The 13,948-nt window shown below is 39.4% G+C and overlaps 1 protein-coding gene and 1 pseudogene across 3 annotated transcripts in view; one reads left to right on the top strand and one right to left on the bottom strand.

Moving 5' to 3' along the window:
- Nucleotides 1-2,066: 2,066 nt before the first annotated feature.
- Nucleotides 2,067-13,948, top strand: part of ZRANB3 (zinc finger RANBP2-type containing 3) — a 307,849-nt gene continuing 295,967 nt past the window's right edge. Inside the window, exon 1 of one of the 3 annotated variants that reach the window (XM_064586451.1) lies at nt 2,067-2,637. The gene's annotated coding sequence lies outside the window, so the exon portion shown is untranslated. Of the gene's footprint in view, nt 2,638-8,814; nt 8,961-13,948 lie in introns of those variants that run through there. The other 2 variants (XM_045868960.3, XM_064586450.1) reach the window with 2 other exon arrangements.
- LOC123839995 (U6 spliceosomal RNA) lies at nt 10,747-10,846 on the bottom strand (annotated as a pseudogene).

Raw genomic sequence — 13,948 nt, 5'->3', positions numbered from 1 at the left:
TTTTTTTAGCACACATCCACATTTCTTCCATATCTTGAATGTAGGATCTATGTAATTCTGTGTGCAAGTATATTAGCTATGGAACATGTAAGATCATTAAGCCAGTAGGATCTCCTTAGACCCTGAAGAAATGGTCTAACACATAGTCAAAACTCTGATTATTTTTTCAGAAGCCAAGTTTACTCTGGTAACAAGTTAAGCCTCAGAAGTGGGCCTAAAATTTTTTTACCTTTGATACAGCCTTGTCTACAACAAATTATAGAATCCGTTATTTAAGGACATACCCACGCAAAACACACACACGGCGTGAAAAGATGAGCGCCTCATCAATATGTGAGGAAAAAGCAATCGCTCTCAAATATGCCAAATTTTATTAAACTGAAGCATGTCCAATTACTCTAGTTACACTGGTATCGACTATATTAAATATTACATAGATCTTATTCTTTCAAATATCACAACTAGGTTAGCTTCCAGTTAGACTTTAACCACCTTTCATTACTCAAAAGTTCTTGTAATCAATGACATACAAGCTAACAGCAAAGGGTTTCTTCAGAATTACAATTTGGCAAACTATAACCATGGATACTTAGATCTATATACACATATTTTCTGGGACATCATATTAGAAAAATCATCTGCTATTTACTAAGCCTTACTTTTACTTAACTTGCTATCCAGGAAATTACACACGGGACAAGACAGCCTCAACAATTTGTTTCTACATAAAAGCAAGCTCAAAAAGCAGAGGCACTCTCCTCTGCACCTCGTAACAAAAAAAGGGAACAAAAAAAACTTCAAAAACATAGGGTGGAGCCTAAGGCTCAACCATAAGGTGTGTAAATCTGACCCCCGGGGTCCGTGGCACTGACAGTCATTCAACTTTCTTTTCAATAATCCCATTGTGCTTTTTTCTTGTACCACAGGCAAGATATGCCTGCATTTTACCAACTGGTCGGAACACCTTATTTCCTTTCTAAAAATTCTCCCGGTGCAAGGCCGGGGGCCGAGGCGTGGGGTGGGCGGGGGAGCCCGAGGCATCGGCGCCAGCCACCCGAGAGAGCAGAAACACGCACGGCACCCGCTCCTGGCAGGCCTGCTGTGGCTGGTTCCCGAGTCCCTGGGGCGGCAAAGGCAGCAAGCAGCAGCCATGGCAGGGACTCGGGAACCTTTCCCCTGCCTCCTCCGCTAGGCCTCGAGGGGTTTGCTTTTCACATGGTCCCCGGGTGGGGGCGGTGGGCACAAGGTAGTGGATGCAGCTGCAGCCGCAGCCGCAGCGGCGGGCCAGGCGAGCCGGGCTCCCTCGGAACCCGACCTCCCGGCGGGCTGGCAGCAGCAGCACCTTGGCGGGGGCCTGGCTGGGGCGCCGATGGCTCGGCGGGGAAGGCCACCTTCTCACACACATCTCTCCCCTGCCTGCCTCCTTCTCCGTTAGCGCTACCGGTTGGCGGGCGGGGGAGGGGACCGAGGCGCGTTATTCCCGGGGAGCTGGAGGGGGGAGGGGAGGGCATCTCTTACCCGCGTTACTGAGGAGGAGGAGGAGGAGGAGGCGGTTGGAGCGCGACGCGGCGGGGCGACGGCGGGGCTGGGTGGGTGCAAGTAAGAGTCTTACGAAAGGGAATTAACCCCATCACCAGCCCGGACACCGGCTCCAGCGGCAGCCGCGGCTGGCAGAATCCCGCCCCTTCCCACCACGCACTAGCCCCGCCTCTTCGTTCTCTTTGAGGGGCAGTCCACAAATCATAGGTTATACATCCTCCGAGTGACAGGAGGATCATCCAATCAGGCTTGAACAAACTGCCTTCTCTCCACCCCTTTATCTCCTCCCGGGCCGCGGGAGAGCTGTGCCAAGTCTTCCTCCACCCTCAAGAGAAAAAGAACCAATCGGTGATAAGTAACCGCCCTTGAAGGACGCAAAGGACAACCAATGGTAAAACTAAGAGGACAGCCATTTTGCCCACTTGTAAAAAAGGCACCTTTTCCCACGAGTTGGGAGCCTGAGGTGGAAGAGTTCTGTGGAGTTTTTACTGACCTGGAGATATCGGGAAGACAACCATATTTCTTTAGGGAATATTTATAGAGCTTTCTTGGAGTGAATGAACATTTTTATCCTCCATGGGAGGGGGAAGTGAGAAATGCTGCTTAAGGGCTTGGCTCCTCCCTTAGGGGTAACGGGTTCTAGGCCGAACACCTGGTTTCTCCAGCTTCAGTGGAGGAAGGCGGAGTTACTGCTCTGTTCGGCCAGCAGGGAACTACATTTCCCAATGTGCTTTGCCCCCGCCGCTGTCCTTTCCTGCTTTTACTTCCCGTGGGGCCTGACGGGAATTGTAGTTCCTGGGAGATACCCATGTCACTTCGTTGACCAATGAGAGGAGACGACCTTAAATGATTGGAGTTTGGAGCGGGGAACAAGTTGCAAGTGTGCGGCGAATCCTTTTTGCCACCCTAACAGAAGAGGAAGGCATAAAAGAGAGGGGTAGTCAGAGAGTAGCTTTCTCAGAACGCCGCAGGGGTTTTAGATTCCTGGTATTTGAACTCTCTTACTTTCAGTTTGTCCCTTTGAAGTCACTTCCGCCTTGGGGCGGACGCAAGCCAAACCTGTGGCGGGAGTTGGAGATTCTGCAGCGAATACACCAGGTGTGGCTTTCGGAGTGGCGTGGCGGGCAAGTCAGTAGTTTCTTTCGAGAGAGACAGGAAGTTGAACGGCATGTAATTGTGTTTTAAAGAAAGAGTGGGTGAAATGGGATGGCGGTAGTTCCTAAGTCCGGAATGCCATTCTCCACCTCTAGTCTTCAATCCCAGAGTCCCATTTTTCTTACCTTTTGACTTGCTCACGATTAGATTGCACCCGTGTATTTGTGGAGGGTGCCTCTAATGTTTTTAGCCGCTTTGCGTGCATGAAGCATGGCTTCAGGTCGTCTGTTTGAATAAAAATGGTCTTAGAAGTTCTGAACTACCCACTCCCTTATAGACAAACACTCTACTAAAGATTGGTTGGAAGGAGATAAGCTACGGAAGGGTACAGGACTAATACTCAAAAATGGTCCATTACCATTCTTGGTTTGTTTGGTTTTTTTTTCTTCAGTAAAGCATCAGTGTTGTGGGACCAACAGTCAAAGCATTATCTCTTTTTTTTGGTAATTTTTTATTTTAATTCAAGTTTGTTAACATATAGTATTAGTTTAAGGTGTACAATATACAGCTCTTCTTTTCTTTTCTTTTTTTTTTTTTTTTAAAGATTTTATTTATTTATTTGACAGAGAGAGAGATAGCGAGAGCAGGAACACAAGCAGGGGGAGTGGGAGAGGGAGAAGCAGGCTTCCCGTGGAGCAAGGAGCCCCATGTGGGGCTCGATCCCAGGGTCCTGGGATCACGACCTGAGCCGAAGGCAGACGCTTAACGACTGAGCCACCCAGGCACCCTAGAGCTCTTGTTTTCTTAATGCAGTTGGGATTTTCAGTATAATTTTGCAGTGTAGTTTCCTATAGATGCTTAGTTTTGTTTTTGTTGTGAGTTCTTCAAGTCAAGAAATAGTAATTGTGGCCATCATTTTTTATTGAGTGTTTCCCCAGCCAGGAATGATATTAAGTGCTTTAAGTACATTTTTCTTGAAATAATCTGCAGGTATTGTTATGTGACATTTATAGTTGAAGAAATTGGTGTTCAGTGACGTTCATTAAGACTTTAAGGCCTTGATCAGTAAATTTTGGAGCTGAGAATCATATCCAGGTCTGTCTCATTTCTGATCTCTTAATCACTACTCATCTTGCCTCTCAAATATTTATTAATTCCCCAATATGTGCTATAGACACATAGGGAGAGAGAAATGTAAAATTCCATTCTAGAATTCTGGAACAAATGGTGGCAGTCACTTCTTTTGAAGTATTCTCTGTCACGTACATAGTATGTACTCATTGTATTTAAAAACAAGGAAAATAAAAAAAGGAGGTCATCTGTAATACTGTTATCCAGAGATACCACCATTAAATTGGGGTGAATATCCTTACAGATCTGTCATAGGTACAGACATTTGCATGAATGCTATCATACTACCTTGCTTTTTTGTAAACTTTTTTTAATTCAACAATAGGCTGTGGATATGACTGGATATATATTAATGTCATTTTAAAAATATCATTTTTGATTGCGATCTGGTATTTCGTTATATGTCTCTAAGATAATTCCTACTTGATGGATATTATTTTTGATTAACTTTTTTTGATTGTGGTAAAAAACATAAAATTTACAATCTTAACCATTTTTAAGTGTATAGTACAATAGTGTCAAGTATATGTACCTTGTCATTAAACAGATACATGGAACTTTTTCATCTTGTAAAACTGAAACTGCACGTTTTGTACAACTCCCTTTTCCCCCTCCCACAGCCCTTGGCATCTACCATTCTACTTTTTTTGAAGAGTTAAACTACTTGAGTTCACTTGTATGAGTGAACTCATGGCAGTTATGGTTCTTCTTTGGCTTATTTGACTTACCATTGTATCCTCAAGGTTCATCCATGTTGTAGTGTATGACTGGATTTCCTTTTTCTTTTTTTTTTTTTTTTTAAAGATTTTATTTATTTATTTGACAGAGACAGAGATAGCGAGAGCAGGAACACAAGCAGCGGGAGGGGGAGAGGGAGAAGCAGGCCTCCCCCCGAGGAGGGAGCCCGATGTGGGACTCGATCCCAGGATCCTGGGAGCATGACCTGAGCCGAAGGCAGACGCTTAACGACTGAGCCACCCAGGCGCCCTGGATTTCCTTTTTCAAAGCTGATTAATATTCCTGTGTGTGTGTGTATACACTACATTTTATTTATCTGTTCCTCTGCCAATAGACATTTAGATTGCTTCTACCTCTTAGCTATTGTGAATAATGCTGCAGCCAACATGGATGTGCACATATGTCTTCAAGATCCTGTTTTCATTTCTTTTGGATATGTGCCCAGAAGTGGGATTGTTGGGTCGGTTATTAACATTTAAAAAGAATGCTCTTGTGAACAAATCTTTATATGCTTGTCTGATTATCCTGTAAATCTAACTTTTTAGAAGTAGGTTATTTAACCACAAATACTCTATAATTCCTAAATTGCTCTTCTGAAAGGTTGTACCCATTTTCTTTCTTACTAACAGTGTTTGAGAGCACCCAATTCCCATCTTTTATCCCATCCAATCAGATTGCAAAAAGTGATTCTTCATTATTTTGTTTGTAACTGAATTCTGTTGATGTTGAGCATTTTTTATATGTGTAGTGTCCATTGTTTAATCTCTTTTAAGTAGCTTGTTATTGGCTATCATAATCTCTTAATTTTAAAGGAATTACTTCTTAGGTTTTTAACTCTCATATTTTGCAAGCCTTGACTCTCATTTTGAAATTTGTCTTTTTACATTTTAATGCTGTTTTTCCATGAAATAGTTTTAATTATTTTACTTTGAAATCTGCCTTTTTTCTTTTATAGTTTCTAGTTTATTTGTGATGCTTAAAAAAACATTTCTGATGCTTATAAATTAGATAATAAAAATAGTATGAATATATAATTTAAAATTTGTTCTTACATTTAATTTTACAATTTATACACACTTGATTTTGTTTGGACTCTGTTTTTTTTCCCCTATTGTTCTGTCTTCGACTTGAACCATACACATTATCTTAATTTCTCTAACTTTAGACTATGTTTTGATATCAAGTAGGTAAAGTGTGCTTCCACTTTTCTTTTTTCGGTATTTTCTTGTTATTCTCATATTTTCTTGTATTTTTTTAGATGGATTTTGGTATCATTTTGTCAAATTAAAAGTACATCTCGGCACTTCTATATTTTAATAAAGTACAAGTTTAACATTTATATAGATACTGAATGCTACTTAATGACAAGTATTTCATTTCTTATTAATACAGAATTTTTCAGATACAGCCAAGGCTCAATGGGGGCTCTCTGTGCTTTGTGAAAACATGTTTTTATTACAGAATTGGATCTAAAAGATTACAGTTTAAGAGCATTTCCAATTTTTTAAAAATTATATGATCACTTTTTATTATAAAGGGGCTTGCATTTTACAGGTGGTTTCCAGTAGAAGCTGATGACTTCTGCATGCTTATTTTTTTAAAAAGATTTTATTTATTTATTTATTTGAAAGAGAGAGAGAGAAAACATGAGATGGGGGAGGGGCAGAGGGAGAAGCAGACTCCCTCCTCAACAGTTAGTCTGATGAGGGGCTTGATCCCAGGACTCCGGAATCATGACCTGAGCCCAAGGCAGACACTTAACTGGCTGAGCCACCTAGGCGCCCCTTTGGCATGCTTATTGTAACTATCCTTCTGTACTTCATAGTCTTCTCCAAGTACTTCAAACTTAGCATGTCCCCTAAACCTGTTCCTCTTCTCCTTTGTTTATTAACAATATAAATAAATAATAAATATTGTTAATATTTATTGAGCACCTACTAAGAGAAGTACTAGCTAATAATTAAGAGAATGGGCTTCAGACTGCCTAGGTTTGATTCTAGGTTCTGCCATGTACTTGTTGGGTGACCTTGTGCAGATAAGTTAGCAATCTGTGCCTTAGTTTTCTTATCAATAGAATACCTACATCACAGGGGCGCCTGGGTGGCTCATTCTTTAGGCGTCTGCCTTTGACTCGGGTCATGATTCCGGAGTCCTGGGATCGAACCCCGCATCAGGCTCCCTGCTTGGTGGGAGGCCTGCTTCTCCCTCTCCCACTCCCCCTGCTTGTGTTCCTCTCTCACTGTGTCTCTTTCTGTCAAATAAATAAAAAAATCTTAAAAAAAAAAAAAAAAGAATACCTACATCACAGGTTGTTGTGAGGATTAAATGACTTCATATACATAAAACACATAAAATAGTGCCTGGCCTATAGTAAGTATGTGGTACTCTGTTAATACTGTTTATTGACCTGGCTGATGCTAGTGTGCTGTAAAATGATAAACAAGACAGTTTATGGTCTTTGATTTTATGAAGGCATTCTAATAGGAGGGAAAGACAAAATTCAAATAAATAGAGGAATTGCTAATTATAATAAGTGCTGTAAGGAAACCAACTGATATTAAGGAAAATGTCAGGGACATTTGGGAGCTATTGCAGTATTCCAGTTGAGCAGTAATAGCTTGGGATGGCAATGGAACTGGAAAGAAATGGATGCATTTGAGATATGCCTTAGGGATAATTAGTAATAAATGGATTTAGTTTGGTGGGTAAAGGAGAGGGAGAAATCAAGAGCGAACCCAAGTTGCTGGTTTGAGTAACTTGCATGGTTGTACTATTACTGAGAGATTGAACAGGGAGCACCCAAGTTTGGTGGAGAAATAAGACTTTGGTTTTGGACATTTAGGCTAGAAATGTCTGTGAGACGTCCAAAATGTCAGGTAGGTAATTAAATATAGGAGTCTGAAGCAAAAAAATTATAAATTGTATTACCTGGGCTATTTGTGGTAGACTTCTAAAATGTTGTTCCCACCCTCACATCTATTTTTCCATATTTGACAAGGTAATCTTTGTAAACTAATGGCCTGATCAAAGTCTAAGAAAGGTCCCCAATTTCTTACAGGATAAAGTCCAGACTCTTTTTTTCACATGGCATATGAGAACTTCCCTAACCTGGCTTAATATTACTTCTTTACCACTTGTCAAAAGCACCGTATTTTTTAGCTATGCTAAACTGCTTACGATTTTCTGAAACTTTGTGCTTTTGCAAATAAGGCATCTTCCTGTCTAGGATATCCTTACATTGATTGTCCATCTGCAAACCCTGCTTTTCCTTTAAGTTTCAACTTGCATCAACATTTAATTTAATATAGGGGCACCTGGATTGCTTAGTTGGTTAGGTGTCTCTTGATTTCGGCTCAGGTCAGGGTCTCAGGGTCCTGGGATCGAGCCCAGTGTGGGGCTCTGCACCCAGTCTGCTTGGGATTCTCTCTCCCTCTTCTTCTGCCCCTCTCACCATGTGCTCACTCACTCTCTCAAATAAATCTTTAAAAAAAAATAATATAATGTCTCGTACATACCAAGCATTTTTTTCTCGTAAGTGAAGCCGCCTTTGATTGCTTGCTACCTTACACAGAGCAAACACATCCACTATTATATGGTATTCATATATATCTACTTCTTTCATAGCACTTATTGCATTGTGTTGCAATTATTTGTTTATAAGTCTTATTTCTGCCCTAGATTGGGCTAAGATGTGAGGCTGCAATGGCACAAACTAATCTTTGTATACGTGGTATTTTCTGCAATGCCTGGTCCATAAGGGCACTCAAAAAGTATTTCTTGAGTGAGTGATTTTAAGAGGCAGTGTTGTATAATGGCAAAAATTCAGACTTAAAATTAGAACAATCACCGTTCCAGGCTTACTTAATATAACCAGTTGTTAACTGGTAAGAAATTATTTCACATCAATTTTCCTGAACCTCAATTTTCTTGACCTTAATGTGAGGATAATAATACTTTGTGAGTTGTTTTGAGAATTACAAGAGATTAAAAAAAAAATGTCCTCACAGAGAGGTCACTCAATAAGTGGGAGGTATTATATCATTATTCTGAGAACAGTTGCCTACAGAATGAAACGTTCTAGTGTCCTTGCTTTTAAAGTAATTAGATACTAGATATGGTAGTTTTTAAAGCCCCATAAATGATTTTTTAAATATTATATAATTTTGTAATTTACTGAAATTAACTTATCATTTTAGAATATCAGTTTTATTGACAAAAATGTGATTTCCATTTATTTAATTTAGGTTGTAGCTTAACTGACAATTTTTTTTTTTTTAAGATTTTATTTATTTATTTGACAGAGAGAGACACAGCGAGAGAGGGAACACAAGCAGGGGGAGTGGGAGAGGGAGAAGCAGGCTTCCCGCGGAGCAGGGAGCCCGATGTGGGGCTCGATCCCAGGACCCTGGAATCATGACCTGAGCCGAAGGCAGACGCTTAACGACTGAGCCACCCAGGTGCCCCGACAATTTTTAAATATAGCTACATCAGATGTAAATGTAAAGATAATGTATGCTATTATGAAAGCACTGAGCATGTTAAAATGTGACATAGGTACATTTTCAAGTCTTGATCAGATTTGAAGAGTTTCTGTGATTGAATATATGACTTTGTGTATAATCACTTTGAAAATATTTGAGTGGATAAGTAGACTTCTTCATTGACTACCTTTTGAAACTTACAATGATAAACTTTGTTTTGTTTTTTTGTGAATCTGTGGTTTCTGGAATCCATGTGCTTTAAAGCAGAGTTGTCCAATAGACCTCCATATTAACCACTTACAGGAACTGGTACTTTTTCAAGCCAAATTTATATCCCCAATAAGGAACTTGGAATTATTTATGTTATTACATGGTTGCTTCCCTAGTTGGGAGAGGTATTTACTGAGGTTCCTGGCTTCTAGTCCTCTTCCCTTGCCTCTATCCACCTGCCTCTTATTATTAGTGGGATGGGAGGAGAGGAGGTGTGAGTAATCAGATGTTTTATCATAGGTCCTCAAAGATTTGTTAAGGCATTTCATTGTCACAGCATTTACTGGTTGTATCTATGTAGCCAAACTGCTGTACTACTTGGAACCATTTCCACTGATCATTTTTTGTTTGACTAGGATGAATTTATGAAATTTAGTTGTCTGGATTAACTGAATTTGATCTTAACTTCAACAGAAGATTTGATTGATATTCTGTAGTAGGAAGAATTTTCCATATGTAGGCATCCTTTCTTAGAACTTTTTTTTAATCACAAATTATTTATTTTATTCATTCAACAAAAACTGGTAGAGAATGTGCACAGTGTGCTGGGGACAGGAAGGAATACAAAGTTGAATCGGGCATGGCTCCTAGCCTCATGGGAGGTAGGAATTACATATGCCATAAAAAAAAAAGGAGTATGTGAGACAGCTGTCTTCTTAGCTGGGCGAGCAAAGAAGCCTCTTTAGAGAAGGGGACCCAGTGACTGAGCGAAGAACAATGCCAGCATGGGAAGAGCACCGGCAAAGAGATGACTCTTCAGAGTGTTCTAATACCCTAATATCCTAATAGGTAGCCTTAATCTGTATTCAATAAACAACCCTCCCTCTAATCTTAATCATTCTGCAAACTGCGTCCCCAATTTCCCTGCTAAAACTTGAATTTGACTTACTGTCTTTCTATCTACTTAGGGTGATTTCTGCGTTTGAATGTTTAGCCCAATTGACACAACATGCTAGTTTCTTAGTTCCTGGACTGCTGTGTCTCCTGTGAATTTGATTTCCACACTAGTTCAGCCATGCACTCCTATGGTCCTACTTTATACTTCCTCATCTCTATGAACTACTCTACCTCTAAACTCTCTAATCATGGTACCCCTGTCCTTTGAAACTTGAATGTAACAAATAATATTGAGTGCTTGGTGCCAGGCATCTCTAGATGCATGGAATACACCAGGAAACAAAACAGACAAGAATCTCTGTCCTTTTGGAGCTTATACCCTCATGGGGAAAGACAAATAAAAACTGCAATAGGAAACTAAATCATATAGTGTCTTACAAAGTGGTAAGTGCTGTCAAGAAAGAAAACGTAGGGTAAGGTAGAGATAATAGGGAGTTGCAATTCTTGTTTGTTTTTTGTTTTTAAATTTTTAAACTTTTATTCTGAAATCGTTTAAGACATACAGAAAGACACAAGAATAGTGCCAGGAACTCCCATATGCCCTTGACCCAGAATCACATATTGTTGCCACATTTACTTTAAAATTCTTTCTCTGAAAAATATGTAACAATTCATGAATTTGTGTGTCATCCTTGGGCATAGGCCATGCTAATCTCTGTATCGTTCCAATTTTAGTATATGTGCTGCTGAAGCAAGCGTGAAAGTTGAAATTTTAAATAAGGTAATCAGATTTTAAATTTGACGTTTCAGAAAAGACTCTTGAAGGAATCAAGAGAAGTAGCCATGTAGATAATTGGGGGAAAAGTGGTATAAGCAAGTGGACCAGCTAGTGCAGAGTCCAAAGCAGGAACATGTAAGGACATCATTGTGACAGAGAAGAAAAAGTGAGGAGGGATGGTAGTAGGAGTGGGAGCAGATTGTAGAAGGGCTTATAAGCCATTAATAGACCTTTTATCTGAGTAAAACTGGGAACTGCTGAGGAGTGTTAGGATCAGACTTACCTTTTCAAAGTATCTCATTGACTGCTACACTGAGAGGAGAATGTAGGGAGGGAGGTAGAAGCTGGGATATCAGTCAGATTCTTGCAGAAATTCAGATTAGAAATGATAGTAGCTCCGATCGGGTGAGTGGATTTAGAGGCAGTAGGAAATGGTGGGATTCTGGGTATATTTTGGATGTAACAGGAGTTGCTAATGAATTGGATATGCAGGATGAGAGACACTGAGAGGAGTCAAGGAATTGGTGTGGACAACTGGAAAGATGAGATGGGGAAGATTGTGGATGGAACAGGGTTTGAGAGAAAGATCTGGAGTTCAGTTTTAGTTGTGTTAAGATGCCCATTAGACTGCTAGGTAGAGATGTTTGGTTAGATTTATGAGTCTGAAGTTCAGGAGAGGTCTGATCTCTTTATATAAATGTGGGAGTCATTGGCATAGAGGTAATATTTAAAGCCATGACACTAATGATATCTCTGAAGGATAGAGCAAGGGTTACTAAGAACTGAGCTCTGGCACACTCTAACCTTAAGTGGGCAGGGAGATGAGGAAGAACCAGCCCAAGTGTAGACTGAGCAACAATGACCATTGAAGTAGGATAGAAACCATGGGGATGTGGTGTTCTAGAATCTTAAGTGAAAAACGTGATTTAATGAGGAAGGAATGATTTACTGATAGGTTCAGTAAAATGAAGACTAAGAATTCCTACTTGCTCTCTGCCTTTTATTTCCAAATCAGGGCCTTTGTATATGCTTCTCATCTGGTTATTGTGTATTCTTTATGTCTCAGCTTTGTATGTATCTCTTAGGAAGCCTTCCAAACCTCCAAATTTGAAAACTGAATTTTTGTTATATGCTTCTTTAACACCTAATACTTTCCCTATAGTATTTCTTCAAAACTACATCTATTTTTTATATTATTATGTTTCCAGAGCCTAGTGCAGTGTCTGCTCCATGTCAACACCCAAATATATTTTTGTTGAATGCGTGAAAGAATGAAATTCGGGAATAAGATTCATTAGATAATTACTTAGTTTTTAACTGAAATTCTTTTCAGGGCAAATATTTTGACTGTTTAAGATAGATATTTTCACTGTGATTTAGCTCTGAAGCAGAGGTGGTGCATTCCTGTGTTGAAAAGGAAGCAGAGACCCAGCTATATATTTTACTTGTCAGTGGCTACATAATCTTAGAGTATTATCTTTGTGGACCTCCTCCTCCTGCACTTTGAGATCCATTGCTATGTGTTAAGCTAGAGTGTTTTCCCATTTTTTTAAATTAAACTTTACTTTGAGATCATTGTAAATTCACATACTGTTGTGAGAGAGAATGCAAAGAGATTCTGCATATGCTTTACCCAGTTTTCCTCAATGGTAACATCTTAAAAAACTATAGTACAATATCACAACCAGGATATTGACATAATTAAGATAGAGAACAGTTGCATCCCACAGGGATATCTCATGTTGCAACCATCACTTCTGTCCCTCTCCACCTTCACCCCTGGCAACTACTAATCCCTTCTCCACTTCTATAATTTTATCATTACAGGAATGTTATATAAATGGAATCAAACAATATGTAAACTTTCAAGATTGGCTTTTTTTCACTCAGCATAATTCTCTGGGGATTTATCCAGATTGTTGTGTGTATCAGTTGTGCCTCTTTTTTGTGAATTGTGTTCCATGATATGGATGTACCACAGTTTGACCATTCACTATGAGTATAACTGAGTTCTTTCTAGTGTTTGGCTGTTATGAATAAAACTACTGTAAACATTCATGAATAGTTGTTTTTTTGTGTATGTGTATTTTTTGTTTGTTTGTTTGTTTGTTTTTGTGGACATAAGTTTTGATTTCTTTAGGATAAATGCCCAGGAGTACCGTTGCTGAGTCAGATGGTAGTTGCGTGTTTAGTTATTTAAGAAATTGTCAAACAATTTTTCCCAGTGATTGCATACCCCATCTTCCTAGGAGCATACATCAAGACAGGATTTGTTTTTTCGTTTGTTTTAAAGATTTTATTTATTTATTTGAGAGAGAGAGAGAGACAAAGAGAACGAACGGGGGGAGGGACAGAGAGACAAGTGGACTCCCTGCTAAGCGGGGAGCTGGACACTGGGCTGTCCCTGGACCCTGGGCTCAGTCCCTGGACCCTGATATCATGATATCATGACCTGACCTAAAGGCAGACGATTAGCCAACTGAGCCACCCAGGTGCCCTGTTAGTTTGTTTGACTTTTGCTTGTGTTTTAATTCTTTGGATGAAGATATACTTCTTTTTAGGCTTTGTAGCCATACAAGCTTACATTTGAATCCTGGCTTTCTCACTCACTGTGTCATAGTTTCCTCATTAGTGAAGAAAAAAGTACTATAAAGTTCTTAGGAGGATTAAATGAGACAGTATGTGTTCAAATTCTTGGCAAAAAGAAGACACTGTGATAGGCACTCCAAAAATATCAGTTTTCTCCCCCACCTTCAGAACTAATACCTGTTTTTGCTGATGTTCATGTTGTTTTAGTGACATGTCACATCATCTCAAGAGTTTGTTTATATTATAATCAGTTCCAATCTATTAACAGAGTTATCACTTCTTTGTTTTATGTCTTGTTTAATTTTACTAAACGTCTCTTATAATTTTTGTTTACAGTTCTTGAATTTCTTTTTATTAGGCTTATTTCTAAAATTTGAATTTTTTGATGCTCTTGAGAATGGTTTTAGTTTAAAATTTTATTTTCTGCTTTTTGTTTATATAGAGGAACACAGTTGACTCTGTATATTGATTATGTATTCATTAATCTTAC

The sequence above is a fragment of the Mirounga angustirostris genome, unplaced genomic scaffold, assembly GCF_029215605.1.
Source record: "Mirounga angustirostris isolate CCGP_5_RB_7025 unplaced genomic scaffold, mMirAng1.0.hap1 SCAF_3, whole genome shotgun sequence".
NCBI lineage: Eukaryota > Metazoa > Chordata > Mammalia > Carnivora > Phocidae > Mirounga > Mirounga angustirostris.
This window is presented reverse-complemented; position numbering and strand designations above follow the sequence as displayed.